General features: G+C 43.7%; 1 long non-coding RNA gene across 1 annotated transcript in view; it reads left to right on the top strand.

Moving 5' to 3' along the window:
• The window catches only part of LOC144806023 (uncharacterized), an 88,845-nt gene that overhangs the window by 14,968 nt on the left and 58,878 nt on the right, over positions 1–14,999 (top strand). The window contains exon 2 of the long non-coding RNA XR_013605653.1: positions 7,315–7,471. This is a non-coding gene — a long non-coding RNA (uncharacterized LOC144806023). The remainder of the gene's footprint in view (positions 1–7,314; positions 7,472–14,999) is intronic.

Here is a 14,999-nt window from a genome sequence, read left to right as displayed (position 1 = left end):
GGACCTCAGATGATTTAAAGGACTATATGTCACCTGCCTGTTTTATTTTAAACGTATCTAATATTAGTGTTTGTTGTATTTTTCTTTTCTTTTTGATAGGAGGGTCTGTGCTTAATTTGTGCCGGTGCTTTCCGGTGCTTAGCACCGGCACTTATTTATCAGGGCCAGGTCTAGAAGTCAGGGCCAAGATACAACTCACATCAATGGCTGCACAACGTGCGTAGTGTCAGCCAATATAAACAACTGTTGAAACTACTCTGTCTTTTTGGTGAAGAGCTGAACTGAAAATAAATTAATGCCTTCCGTCTGTTTTGCCCGTGGGCGGACCCCTATTTGGGCTGGATTTGGTCCTGGGCAGCGGCAGGAGCATGTGTAACCTTAGTGACACAGATCCCTATCACGGTGTTAAAACTGCTCCGACCTCTTCTAAGATGAAATGAGCCTGCTTCAGTGCACTCGTGTGATTTTTCAAAGGTGCTGCCCTTGCAGAAAGTCGGTGAAGGGTATTGCTTTCCTTTTATAAATGTTGTCAGGGGCAACACTTCCCTTACTTTACGGGAGGGTCGGTGCCCGGACAATACTATTTCTGCAGAGGCACCTATCTTCCTAACAAAACGCATCAATTACTCTGACTGTTTTTGTGGCATTGAAGGCGAAGAAGCTATTTCAACTGGCGCAGCCAAAACTGCTTTCTGTTACAGCTCCCCGGGTTACCACAGGTCCCACATGGACACACTGTTGCGAAGGAGGCATCTCCGGTCGGCGCGCATTCTGAGGCAGGTTGTTGAATTTCCTGCCTGCCAGTGGGGCCCCAAAGCACACAGGAAATCAATCCTTGGCCTAGTGCAAGGATGCCGGTGTTTAAGGATTGACCACCTGCTCACTACTTTCTGACCTTGACCGGTGCTGTAGCTGTGCGTGCCCTGCCCAGGCAGAGCTCAACTTATGCCCTGGACTCACCACGCCAGTGCGAGTCTCCTAGTGGGAGCAGGTGGCACAGGCTGAGGCTGAACTGCAGCTTGGCTCGCTGTCTGACTCTGAACAAGAGACAGGCTAGTGATCCACGCAAAGCCACACCTGCATCTCCTCTGGTAGATCATTCTGACAGCAATAAAGAGATTCAGGTAAGTCAGATATTCATTTATTAATCTGTTTCTGCTCACATTTAAAAGGTTTGTGATACAAGAATCTAGAGGGAACTCCAGCACGGAATAAGCCTTGAAAATGGGCACACTAACTTGTCAGTCTGTGCTGTAAATGAAGGGCCTTCTAAGGTGGAAGTTTTGCCTCAACTAGCAGATTTGCTGATTTATTAGTGAAAAGTGTTTAATATCCGTGCTTGACAGTGGCACTATGAAGCAGCAGCCATTATTTTCCCAGCGCAGTGAGACTTGCTGAGTTAGAGGTAAGTCAGGTGATTAATGTTACCCCTGGAGAGAGGTCAGACTTTTGTCTACTGGCAGTTTTCACTCTGACCATAAAGCAGCGCAGAGGGTTAATATGCCTACTGCAAAGAAAGTCTACCACCATATTGTATTGTATTAAACTGCAGTATTTTATGTGGATAACTCAGTGGGTTGCTGCATTTGTCACAGAGATCTTTGTTACATATGTTTCAGCCGCTAACTGGAGTGGAGGTTGGGGTCGCTAACTGGAGTGGAGGTTGGGGTGGAGGGTGCTGAGTATTTAAAAATTAAATAATAACTATTTAACAATTAAATAATAGCTTTAACTGCACCTGCTGCAGAGTTCTATTTTCTTCTTGCTCAAATGAGTTTGATTTCTGATATTTGTTTATTTCCATAGACATCATTGTATGATTTTGGTTGTAAGAAAATGCCACGCAGTTAGTCGTTGAATGATGACTCTCATAAATCCACTGAATCTATGACAATCTCACACATAAGCAATCTGTACATTAGCAGCTATACTCAAATGGGTGCAATTTTGTTATATATATATGATTCCCTCGTCTTCATTACTTGATTTTGCTACAAGAAAGTGTCACTCATATGTGTTGGAATAGCAGCTATGCATGTCGTCTTGAGGCACGCATGCACGCACTACACACTAGCCAGCAGTCCGGCACAATTAACTGAAGTAGCAGCATGCGGTGCAGCGTGCAGCAGCAAGCCTGTTGAATAACCAAGTAATAAGTAACTCTGCTTTCACCTGAGCGTGCCACATAGGTCATTGAACGGTGGAATCTGCTTGTTCATAAATGTTTTCTGACCGTAGTTTCTTCACGGGCACCTGAAATGTAGCATCTGTTTATTTTGCAAGGTTCAGTGTCTGCCATGTCTGTACAAGTCAATGAAAGGTTTGATTGGTTTGTCCTGGAAGCTTCGGTGTGCAGCTGGCGCTCGGTGATGCAAGTTCGTTTTGCACAGTGTGACTATCACAGGCCAATTAGTAGCAAAGACAAAGTATTTAAGTGGGTTCATGCCGGTGCGAGATATTGAATTAATGTGCAAATTATTGGTTTCCGGCAGTCAGGCCACAAGCCTGAATAAGAAAGATATAAACAGAGCGATGGGACGTGTAGGATGAGGACAGGTCTTCGCACTTCCCTGGTGCAAGCACCTCGTGGTACCCTCAGGTGCCAGCTTGTCACACTGCTTATCAATGCCAGACAAGGGATTATCCAGAAAATGAAAATACCACCCTCTTTGACCATCCCTGTAAAGCGCCGATGAGCAAGAGGGACCCCACCATCCTTGAGGTTTTCAGGGGAGTTTATACTTAAGAAACCTTTTGTCGTAGTTAATGATAAAATAGGGTTTTAAAGAAATTCTCCAAACAAAAAATGGCTTCTGAATGCTTTCCCATAAAAAAAATACAAAACGTATTTCCAGTTTGATGAGGCTGACAGTTGGGGTTTTCTTCCTTTTGTCACCCTTTCTCCACTTTTCCTTTCATTAATGTTTTTTTCCTTTTCTCACCTCTATACTTTTTGTTTCCCTTTTGAAAATTGCAGCCTTTGTGACCGCAGAGCGATTTCAAAATAGCCTTATGTGGGTAAATGTAAAGTCTGGAGTGCTAATAAAAACGAATACTGACAGTATAACACCTGATGTAACGCCAGGGAACATTTCCAGTCCTCAATTCAAATATTCATTTGTTTCAAACACTAAGTGTTGAAGTTAAATTGTATTATATATTTAATGGCAATCGAACTTTGATACAGAGTAAACAACATATGTCTTGTTGTGGGCTCGAAATAATGAACATAGGGGGAGCCAGTAAGTGCATTTGTTGTTACATTTGTCATCTCAAACCACCAACCTCATTGATGCTTTTCAAAAACATAAATGTCACACAATGATTAGCATTCAGCACATTTAAGTCAGCTTCCTTTTAGGTTTGACTTGATGACCCCTGCGTCATTCATGGCAGATGTTTCCATATGATATGCACGAATGGACTAGATCAGAGTTTTGAAGAATTGCTTGCATTTGTTTGAAAGAGATATGCAATTATGTCATCCAGGTGTTAGATATGTCAGCACAGACAAGCTTGAGGCAACATAGAATGTTGTGACAACTAACTTTCTCAACTAGGATGGTACTGAAGCCTTACTGGACAATCTATGCCACAATACATCACTGCTTTCTGCAAGTTGGTACCAACCAAAACAAGAACCACTAAATTTGGCACTAAATCCACTAAAAATGGTTCCATGTGGTGCCTGTGGACGTAAAACAAACCAGTCTCAACCTGTAATGCAAGTTGCACAAGACTATTTTACCTGAAGATAGTCCCTCTCTAAAAGATACCTGTAAGGCCTCTATAGTGCCATAAGGAGAGCCAAAAAGTCTTAATTTACAAAATGCATCTAGCTGGTCTGACTGAATAAGAGAAATCTTCAGCATCTTTCAAGAACTGTCTAACCCAGATACCCAGAAGAACAACCCCTGCGCATCACAACAATATTGTGGCAAAACTCCTGGATTCCTTTTGTTCAAAATTAGCACCATCAGTGACTCCAACATTACTGTCCTGTACCATCTGCCTGACACTCTCTCTCCTTTCTTCACAGTTTTAATCCTTTCTCTGCCTCTGTCTATCTGTGCTATATTGCTTCACTTGCAGCACTTAACCTTCCCTGTTAGCTCTGGCATGGCATTTTAATGGCATTTTATTTAGGAGTGTAGGCATAAACAACAGGAAGATGGGAGCCCAAAAGGTAGTAATTATAGCCTAGGTGTCCCCTTTAAGTGCATTAGTCATTTCAGCCAATTTATTCCAAAATTGTGCTTTAAGTGCACTTTTTGATTTAATTTTTCTCAAAAAGTTCTTGGGCTGGAGGAACCTACTATCAAACCCTTACATAAGGTATGCTTTGTTGCTGAAAATTCAGATGCGGTATTACATATGGCTTTCAGCAGTGGCAGTTGAGGATGTGGGTGGAGCCAGTAGAGGAAGTGGGTGAAGCCGGGGGAAGAGGTGTGGTCTCCTAAAACATGTGAGCACCTGCACCTAATATTTTACAAATTAAGCACTGGAAAGGTGGCTGCTCCTTTCCTGACCTCGAAATACAACCTCTAAGGTGAAAAAGTGTTGCTTCTTTCAGAGAATCAAACAGGCCAGTGACAAGACCAAACGGTGCTTTGATAGGACAAAAACACCTCTAAACACCTCCAAGGGAAAACACCCCCAAAGCACACCTCAGTACAGAATCCGCAGAATCGTGCTGCTGGTTACTTATTTATTTAACTTGTTAATTAATCGATTGATTAATATCCGGACTCCGGGTAGGGCTGTAGTCTAGGCATGCAGAGTAATTCAGGGGTCGAGGGGTGCTTCAACAGGGTCAAAGTCTATTGTCACTTTCCCCTTTGCATAATTTCTCAGATTTTGTATTACAGACTTATTACAGACTCCAATGGCTCAGAGACTTACGGACCGATCAACCTTAACTCCTCGCCACACACCTCTTGCCACTTGTCACTCAGCACTCACTATTCATTGTTTGTTCATTGCTAATCATCGCTGTCAAGAGTACAAGGGAGAATGTTGGCAATCGTTCAGGAGCAAGAGCGGGATCCAGAGCCAGTCCCACTACAGACGGCAGATGTAGGCACTTCCCTCCACTCCTCTACTCAGCTCTGCTCTGCTCAATGCTTGGTGTATACGTAAAATCAGACGGCAGTTCCCTGAGTTCTGAGGAATGATTGAAGCGTGCGATGTCGGACCATAGATGCGTCCATTCCTAACCGGAATTAGGACAGTGAATTAAGTCTGCCACATAGACATATACCGGGGGCGTGGGGAAAGAACTGTTTTAAGGAGGAAGATCTAGATAAATAAGATCACCCCTTTCATGTTGGCAGTCTTGGTGAGTAAGGCCTCAAATGTTGTGAGAGGTCAAGTAGCCGCCTCCCGTATCTGAGGTGTGAGGGTGCAGTGCATCTATTGGATATACTGATATGTTTCCGTGTTCTTTGATTCAAAGTCCCTTTGACATTGATCCAAAGTAAGGGGATCAAAATTATGAAATAAATGTAATAGAGCTAAGCACCCTCCCCTTATCCAGGCATCAAAGGGTCCCTCATGTTGGGCCGGGGGGGAAAGCTGGATTGAAATGGATTGGAGTGAATGGAGATGGAAAAGAAGTCCACCTGTCGTCGCCTGAAATTGAGTCCCAAACTATGAGAGTGGTGCATGTGGGGCAGCTAAGGTCACCATGGCAGTCTCCTTCCTCTCCCATGGTCTTCCGTCTGCGGTGTGTCCCTCCAACATCAGAGCCCTCCATCTCTTCCAGTTTTGAACACAACTCCAGTGTCGACCAACCTCTCATTAGTATGAACACGCCGCCACCACGGGTGAGGTGGGGGTGTTTTTTTTTCTCTTTGTTCCTTGTTAGATTCATAATTACTTATCCCATGTTAGGATGAGTTTGTCCACGCTTTTTGGCTATTCCGCATACAACAACTCGGTGGAGCAACCTGGAGAAATGACCGTTACAGAAAGCCGTTGAGTTTTCTTTAGGCCTATCTGCTGGCTTAGCAAAGTTGCATGATCTTTTTTTTCTCTTTTATCTCTCTGTCTCAGCTTCGGGTCACTTAGAAGCTGTATCTTTCATTTGGCTTATCTACTAAGAGGAGGAGCTGGTTTATATTGATCAATGCACTTTGTCCACCTATTATAATTCTGTTGGGGCTTTCTGATCCCCTGTGTGGGACCAAGTGATGATGTAATTTTTGCCTGTGGACTGTGAAAAAAATTTTTTATAAACACATTTTTGACTAAAATCAGGCGGCAGGCCAAGGCTCCTCTGTGCTCCTCTGTGCCCTGCAGCAGCCGCCGCACGAGCAGCACCAGCAGCGCCTTAGCACCCGGTTGCAGGCAGCGGCCGTTCCTGCCCCCACAGCAAATCCGTAGAACTTAAAGCACCTGTATAACAGGACACAGGTGAAGCGGGAGAAAACTTTGAGAGCGGGAACCGGTCACAAAACAAACCCGGGCAGTCTTCCCAAGCTCCGCTCCGCTTGCTCGCCAACTCCTCCTCGGCTTGGCCCCTCGGCTCTAATTGATTCGCTCTGCACTCAATGCCGAATCACAGGCCGACAACGACTGTGAACACCAACAGAGGAAAGAATTGTGTGTTTCCCCCAGTTAGTAAAAAAACCAGCATAAGTCTTGGCTGCTTCTGCTGCACCCAGAGTCTTATGCGTCTTTTCAGTCTAATATTTCTGTCTGGAAAAAAATCGTTTCCTGGTTTTATGCACCCAGTAAATCCAGGTGCAGAAAAACCTAACAACTGATAATCAGGTGGAATAAAATGAACACATGAAAGTACTCCTTAATTTCATTGCCCTTGATTCACACTCTGGACCATAGTTGAGGGATAGGTCTAGGCGTAGTCCTCGCAATACACAATAGATTTGCTTGAGGCAGAGGCCAAAACTCAAAAGTCAGGATACCAGATACAAGTAGGTGGTAACTCAGGGCAGGGGAAACAGCCTGTTGTCCGTGGAGGAGTCATTCCCTTCCCAGAAATCTGCATTACAAATTAATTAATAGTATATATTTTTTTAACATATGTTTGGTGCCAGTCCATATGACTTTAATATCTGCCTTTGGGATTCTATGTTGCAACTCCATAGGGTACATGTATCCTTTGTGAGCTTAATAAAATGTTGAAAATTCTACAAATCCTCACTCCTACATCCAAGTACTCTCATGCTACCATTCTACACTCTGCTCTGTCTGAAAAACAGCTCAACATTTTCAAAATTCTGCATTGATTTGGCTTGTAAATTATATTTTTAGAAATGTACATGTATTAACTATTTAATTTTAATACTATAGGTGATTGAAATTACGGACGAAGAAAGCAAGATTTAGCACTAAGCAACTGAATGTCAGTGCCATAAGAAGGATTATTTTGAAAAACTGACGGACATCCAGCATTCTACGTTTAAACTAGTTCCAAAAATCTAAGTGTGGCGAGGAAAGTACTATACCTGTAAGTGAAGTCTCTAATTTTGCATTTCCTTAACCCAGAGCAAAGCCATATCTGTGCACACAGCATCAGAAATAATGTAGAAAGACCACTTCAGCATCCACATCTGAAATATTATCAGAAAGACAAATTGCCTAAGCATGACAGAATAACGTTCATCTAAAGCATCATGTAATTCTAGAGAGGAAGCTCACACTGCATAAAAGAAAGTTACAACTAAAGGTTTCTTCTGGATACCATCAAAGAAAAGACGCTGAAAGAAGACTACAAAGCTGACGTTAACAACCAAAAGATTGGAAACTCACCTGTGTTCAACAACCGTTTTTAACCAGTTTCGCAAGTTTGAGACTATCTGCCTCGGGATAAAACACCTTGACCCACTCTGCTCACTCTTGCAAAAACCTTGAAAATTCACCATTTTATTGTGTTCTTGACCATCTCAGATTGTTTCCTTTTTATTGTGTACTGTTCTGTCATTCCATGTAAGTCGCCTCGAAATTATCTGTGTGCAGGAGTGATATGTAAAACTGTTAAATATAAAAATGGATTAAAGGAGCACCGTTGCGCTATAGCTAATGTAAATAAATCCTCATCCTCAGAACTACAAACCTTAAACTTACCCCAAACATAGAAAGGGTAGAAGGAACTGATGTTCTGCGACTAATGATCCACAATAGTACTCTGCACGTTCTAACGCCCTCAGTTACTGCCATTACATCAGTGCAAAGAGGTACTGATCAGTTTAATAATTAAATATCAGACTAACACCTTATTACTGCATTGCTAAGAACCTATACAAATAGATTTGAGAAAAACTTCAGTCACAAATTAAGTTGCTGTCGGAGAGGCCATTACCTAAAGACTATTATCTGCAGAAAAATTTCAACAGGTGTTACAGGGCTACTTCCCGACATTTTTGCTCAATTCAAGTGTTCAGAAGATTACACACAATTTCTTTTAGAGATAAGTGTTGAACATTATCTATACAAGTCCGACTCTAAAATCGAGGGAAATTAACCAAAGTTGGGGGAAAAAAGTTACCTGTGCTAAAAAAGATACAGCCATAATTCTTATCTCACAGAATTTGACAGAATGCACACTGGGGGAAACCACTTTCAGTGCAAAGTATGCCAAAAAAGTTTCAGGCGTAAATCTTATCTCACTGAGCATATGAGAATCCACACTGGGGTAAACCACTCTCCGTGCAAAGTATGCCAAAAAAGTTTCAGGCGTAAATCTTATCTCACTGAGCATATGAGAATCCATACTGGGGAAAAACCTTTTCAGTGCTCTGAATGTCAGAAAAGGTTTAGTATCAAACTGAGTCTATATCGACATGCATTAACCCACTCTGTGGAAAAACCTTACCAGTGCGCTGAATGCCAAAAGAGTTTCAAATTAAAATCTTATTTCGCTGAACATATGAGAATCCACTCTGGGGAAAACCCTTATCAGTGCTCTGAATGCCAGGAAAGGTTTTGTAACAAACAAAGTCTTTCTCGACATCTAATAACCCACTCTGGTGAAAAACCTTACCATTGCTCTGAATGCCAGAAATGTTTCAGTAGAAAAAACAGTCTCACTCAGCATAGAAGAACCCACACTGAGGATAAACCTTATCAGTGCACGGATTGCCAAAAATGTTTCATGAACAAAACCAGTCTCACTCAGCATAGAATAGCCCACACTGAGGATAATCCTTTTCAGTGCTCTGAATGCCAGAAATTTTTCAGTTGCAAAAGCAAACTCACTGAACATACAAGAATCCACTCTGGGGAAAACCCTTATCAGTGCTCTGAATGCCCAAAACATTTCAACCGTAAATCACTTCTAACTGCACATTTGAGATTCCACACTGGGGAAAAACCTTATCAGTGCTCTGAATGCCAGGAAAGGTTTTGTAACGAACAAAGTCTTTCTCGACATGCACTATCCCATTCTGTGGAACAACCTTTTCAGTGCTCTGAATGCCAGAGAGGTTTCAGTATAAAAAGTAGTCTCACACGGCACATAAGAATCCACACTGGGGAAAACCGTTATCAGTGCACTGAATTCCACAAATGTTTCAGTCAAAAAAGCTGTCTCACTCGCCATACAAGAACCCACACTGGGGAAAAACCTTATCAGTGCTCTGAATGCCAGAAATGTTTCAGTGAAAAAAGACATCTCACGCTGCATATAAAAACCCACACTGGGGAAAAACCTTATCAGTGCTCTAAATGCAAGAAATGTTTCAGTGAAAAACGACATCTCACGCTGCATATGATAACCCACACTGGGGAAAAACCTTATCAGTGCTCTGAATGCCAGAAATGTTTCAGTGAAAAAAGACATCTCATGCTGCATATAATAAACCACACTGGGGAAAAACCTTATCAGTGCTCTGAATGCCCAAAAGATTTCAAACTTAAATCACTTCTAACTGCACATGTGAGATTCCACACCGGGGAAAAACCTTATCAGTGCTCTGAATGCCAGAGATGTTTCAGTGACAAAATGAGACTCACTAAACATACAAGGACCCACACTTGGGTAAAACGTTATCAGTGCACTGAATGCGACAAATGTTTCAGTGAAAAAAGCAGTCTCACTCAGCATATAAGAACCCACACTGGAGAAAAACCTTATCAGTGCTCTGAATGCCACAAATGTTTTAGTACAAAAAACAGTCTCATTCATCATATAAGAATCCACACTGGGGAAAAACCTTATCAGTGCTCTGAATGCCAAATATGTTTCATTCAAAAAAGAAGTCTCGCTCAGCATATAAGAACCCACACTGGGGAAAAACCTTATCAGTGCTCTGAATGCCAGAAATGTTTCATTGGAAAAAACAGTCTCATTCATCATATAAGAACCCACACTGGGTATAAACCTTATCAGTGCTCTGAATGCCAGAAATGTTTCAGTGAAAAAAGCAGTCTCACTTACCATATAAGAATCCACACTGTGGAAAAACCTTATCAGTGCTCTGAATGCCAAAAATGTTTCAGCCAAAAATCTCATCTCACTCCACATGTGAGAATCCACACTGGAGAAAAAAAAATATCAGTGCTCTAAAGGTCCGAAAAGATTCAGAGGTAGAGATGGTTACAAGCTCCTTAAGAAAACACACCATCAAAATAATTCAGTTCTCCAAATGCCAGAAAAGCATCTTTTTTAAACTCAATCTCACTCTACATGAGCAGACGCACAGAGGGGAAAACATTACCAATTTCTGTGAATGCAAGAAATTCCTATTTGATAGGCACAGCCTCACTAAATATAAGCGACTCAATACTGATGAAAAACCTTATGAGTGCTCTGAATGCCAGAAAAGCTGCAGAGAAAAACGCTATCTCACCATGGGAAACTCCACACTGGAGAAAATCCTTATGCCATAAAAGCTTGAATCTGAAAGACAGTGTTATGCTTCATGAGAGATCCCACATTGGGAAAAAACCTTATGAGTGCTAGAAATGCAAGCAAAGTTTTGGTTACAAATTACTTCTCACTTGACATGAGTGAACTCACACGGGGGGAAAAAGCCTTAAGTATGTTCTGAATATCAGATAAGGTTTAGTCTTGAATACAATGTCATTTCACATGAGATAATTCACACTGGACTAAAGCCATATACAGGAGGGGAAAGCCAGAAACGTTCTACTCGGAAAGGAGATCTCACTAAACATGAGAAATGCATCCACACCAGGTGAAAAGAAAGGCGTATCTTGAGTTGCAGAAAAGCTTCTAACAACCTGACTTTACATCAGAAAGCACATATTGTAGTTGCAATAGAATTCATCAAGAAACTCTTGCAGGATAACTTAGGGTGCCCGCATGCAACCTCCAAAGAAATTTCAGGCCTGGAAATATTTGTAATTGCAACAGAATCCACAATTTGAGCATCTGAAAGTTACAAAACTCTCAAGGTCTTTACTTTACACAGAGAAGTGTTAGTACTTGAAAAAATCAACTAATTGCCAAAAGAATCACAATAATAATGTCTTAAATTTTACTCCACCCAAAAGGTTTCTACTCACTCTTGTTTTTTAACATATGACTGATATCTATTTTTTCATGATAAGATTAAGCCTATGCGGTGTTCCTCAGTGATGAATTCGGCAAAGTGACAAAAAAACTCTGGCGGTCTACGCGGAGTTCCGCGAGCAGTGAAGTGCGTAATGGTCATGCCGTTTGTGGTGATTTCATCCCATGTCGGAGGATCATTTGGCCCTTCTCTTCCAGGAAGTTACGGATCTCTTTGCCAAGGGAGCTATCAAACGCGTCCCTGTGCCAGAAGTAGGTCAGGGTTGCTACTCCCACTATTTCTTGATACCCAAGAAGGACAAAGGCCTGCATCCTATCTTATTCCTCAGGGACATCAATCGCTTCCTCCGAAAGGCGAAATTAAAGATGCTAACCTTGGCTTAGGTCTTCTCTGCCTTCAACCCTGGAGATTTGATGGTAGTGTTGGACTTGCAGGACACTTACTTTCACATCCCCGTCTTGCCTGCCCACCAGTATTACCTACGGTTCACGGTAGGCCACACGCATTTTCATTTTACCACGCTCCCCTTTGGCCTTACCCGCTACCCCGGGTGTTCACGAAAGTGATGGCGGTGGGCCAGCGCATCTGCGCAGATAAGGGGTTCCAGTCTTCCCCTATCTCGACGACTGGCTGTTGAAGGCGAGCTCGCCCAGGCTGTCGTCTCCCACCTCCAGACTACGACAGACTTCCTACATTTGCTGGGGTTCACAGTTAACGTGCTGAAGTAGCACCTGATTCCCTCCCATAAGCTCTTTTTCATCGGAGCGGTTCTGGACACAGCGCAGTTTCGGGTCTATCCTCCCGAGCAGTGAGTCCAGGATATTCGGGCTATGACACCGATGTTTCAGCCTCCATCCCGGTTTTCGGTGAGAATGACCCTGAGGCTGCTGGGCCTCATGGCCTCCTGCATCCTGCTGGTGCAGTATGCCAGATGGCATATACGTGCTCTCCAGTGGGCGCAGCACCAGGGAATCTTACCGATGTCGTTCGGATTTCAGTGGGGACGTCAGTTGCAGTGGTGCTTAACAAGCCAGGATTGGGTCAACAGCAGATCCTTCTCTCTTCCCCAACCTGAATTCACAGTAGTGACGGATGCGTCACTCCTGGGATGGGGCAGCCATATGGGAATGGTGGAGATCAAAGGTCTATGGCCTCTGGCGGAGTCCAGGCACCACATCAACCTTCTGGAGCTCTGGGTGATTAGTCTTGCACTGAAGGCATTCCTTCTTTCTGTCAAAGGAAGAGTGGTGCAGGTGTTCACGGACAACACCACCGCCATGTGGTACTGCAACAAACAGGGCAGGGCAGGGTAGGATCGTGGACCCTATGTCAAGAGGCTCTTCTCCTTGGACATGGCTGGAACAACAGGGCATACCTCTGGTGGTTCAACACCTAGCAGGTTCCCTGAACGCCAGGGCGGACAAACTCTGCTGCCGGTGCATGATGGATCACGAATGGCGTCTTCACTGTAAGGTGGTGCAAGGTCTCTTTTAGCAGTGGGGAGAGCCTTGGTTAGTTCTATTCGCCAACAAGGAGAATGCGCAGTATCTGCAGTTCTGCGTGTTGGAGTTTTCGCGACCGGTCCCAAGTCATTCTTATGCCTCCTGACTGGTCACGAAGAGTCTGGTACCCCGAGCTCTTGAGCATGGCCATCGATCCTATTGTTAACAGATTTATGAAGTGCATTACTCATCTCTTTCCTCCTTCTCCTTTCGTAATGCCCCAGTGGGACTTGAATCTTGTCCTCACTTATCTTATGTGTGTTTCCTTTGAACCCCTACATAATTGTCCTCTTCGCCTCTTTTGAAGACTGCTTTTTTGCTTGCCATCACCTCTGCTCGCAGGGTGAGTGAGCTTCAGGCTTATCTTCCAGACCTCCCTTTCTTGCTGTCCATCCAGACAAAGTAGGCCTCCGTACTAAGCCCTCTTTTCTGGCCAAAGTGATGACATCTTTCCACATAGGTCAGACCATCACATTGCCCACCTTCTTCCTGCCTCTGAACCCTCCCAAAAAGGAGGGTAGATTCCGCTGTCTGGACCCAAAACGTCTTTCTACCTAGACCGCACGAAAGATTTCCGGGTGGACGATCAACTCTTTGCGTATTATGTGGGCACCAAGAAAGGTCGGGCAGTGCACAAAGGTACCATCTGTCGATGGGTCTTCCTATGCATTAAGATCTGTTATTCTTTGGCTAAAAAGGAACCTCCAGTAGGACTGCGTACCCACTCTACCAGGGCGACGGCAGCCACTACTGCTTTGGGACATGGAGTTCCGCTGGTTGACATCTGTCACACAGCCACGTGGGCATCCCTGCACATGTTAACTAAGCATTACTGCCTGGATATTCAAGTCCGGAGAGACGGTTTCTTTGGCCGTTCCTTCTGCCAGGCAGCCACGTGGGCATCACTGCACACATTCACTAAACATTACTGCCTGGATATTCAAGTCCGGAGAGACGGTTTCTTTGGCCGTTCAGTTCTCCAGGACTTTCTGGTGTGAACTTGTTTCGCAGACCCTCCTCCTGGTTTGGTATTGCTGGGGTATCTATTCTAAGGTAATGAATCTATAACTAATAGTCTCTTTCAGATGAAAAGTTACTTACCTTCGGTAACGATGTATCTGTAAGAGACATATTAGGTATAGATTCCCTACCTCCCCACCAATCCTCCCCATTCTGCACACTGACTTCTAGGGATAGGGACTCCGTTACAGGGCCCTAGTTTTGTGCACCACGGGTCAGTGTCTTGCATGGCTCTGTGCTTCTGGCATGGAACGTCGTATCAGAACTGACATTAGTGCACAGGAGCGGAGTCTAAATAGACACCACTGCGTCATCCCGGCGACCACGACGCCCATGACGAAGGCGGAGTCGACCGATGCCACCTACCGACACGTGGGGGTACTGCTAAGTAAAAATTTCTTCAGATCCAGTCTGACGCCTGGGGGTAATTCTAAGCTAAGGAATCTATAACTAATATATGTCTTACAGATACATCGTTACCAAAGGTAAGTAACTTGTTCGTTTTGTGCCTACCAGGGATGGTGCATCAATTGAGAAAGAGGGCAGATAATGAACAACAATATTATAGAAGAAAACTGGGTGGACGCCTGTACATAGCCCTGGTGAACACCTTAATTGATAGTTAATCGTTCAGACACCTGGCCCTGGGTTCTCCAGCAAAGCTGGGCATAATTACCCTCATGTAGACTGATCAATAGGCTCAAGAGCCTCCTGGGATGGCCCATATCACCCCAAACCTTCCATGCCCTGCTTCGTGTCAAAAACAGATTTAAGGTCGATGAAGGCAACATACAAGTATCCCTGCCGACCACAACGATCTTGCAATAGAGTGAAAGGAAGCGGAAACCTGATGAATCGTGGATATCTTCTTCCTAATGCCTGTCTGAAAGGGGGATACAATGGCTTTAGCTGCAGTCCATTTCTCAATCTTGCTCAAGACCAATTGGGCAGAAATTTTCTTCGCACAGTTGATCAAGCT

This window comes from Lissotriton helveticus, assembly GCF_964261635.1.
Source record: "Lissotriton helveticus chromosome 1_1 unlocalized genomic scaffold, aLisHel1.1 SUPER_1_unloc_4, whole genome shotgun sequence".
NCBI classification, from domain to species: Eukaryota; Metazoa; Chordata; class Amphibia; order Caudata; family Salamandridae; genus Lissotriton; species Lissotriton helveticus.
This window is presented reverse-complemented; position numbering and strand designations above follow the sequence as displayed.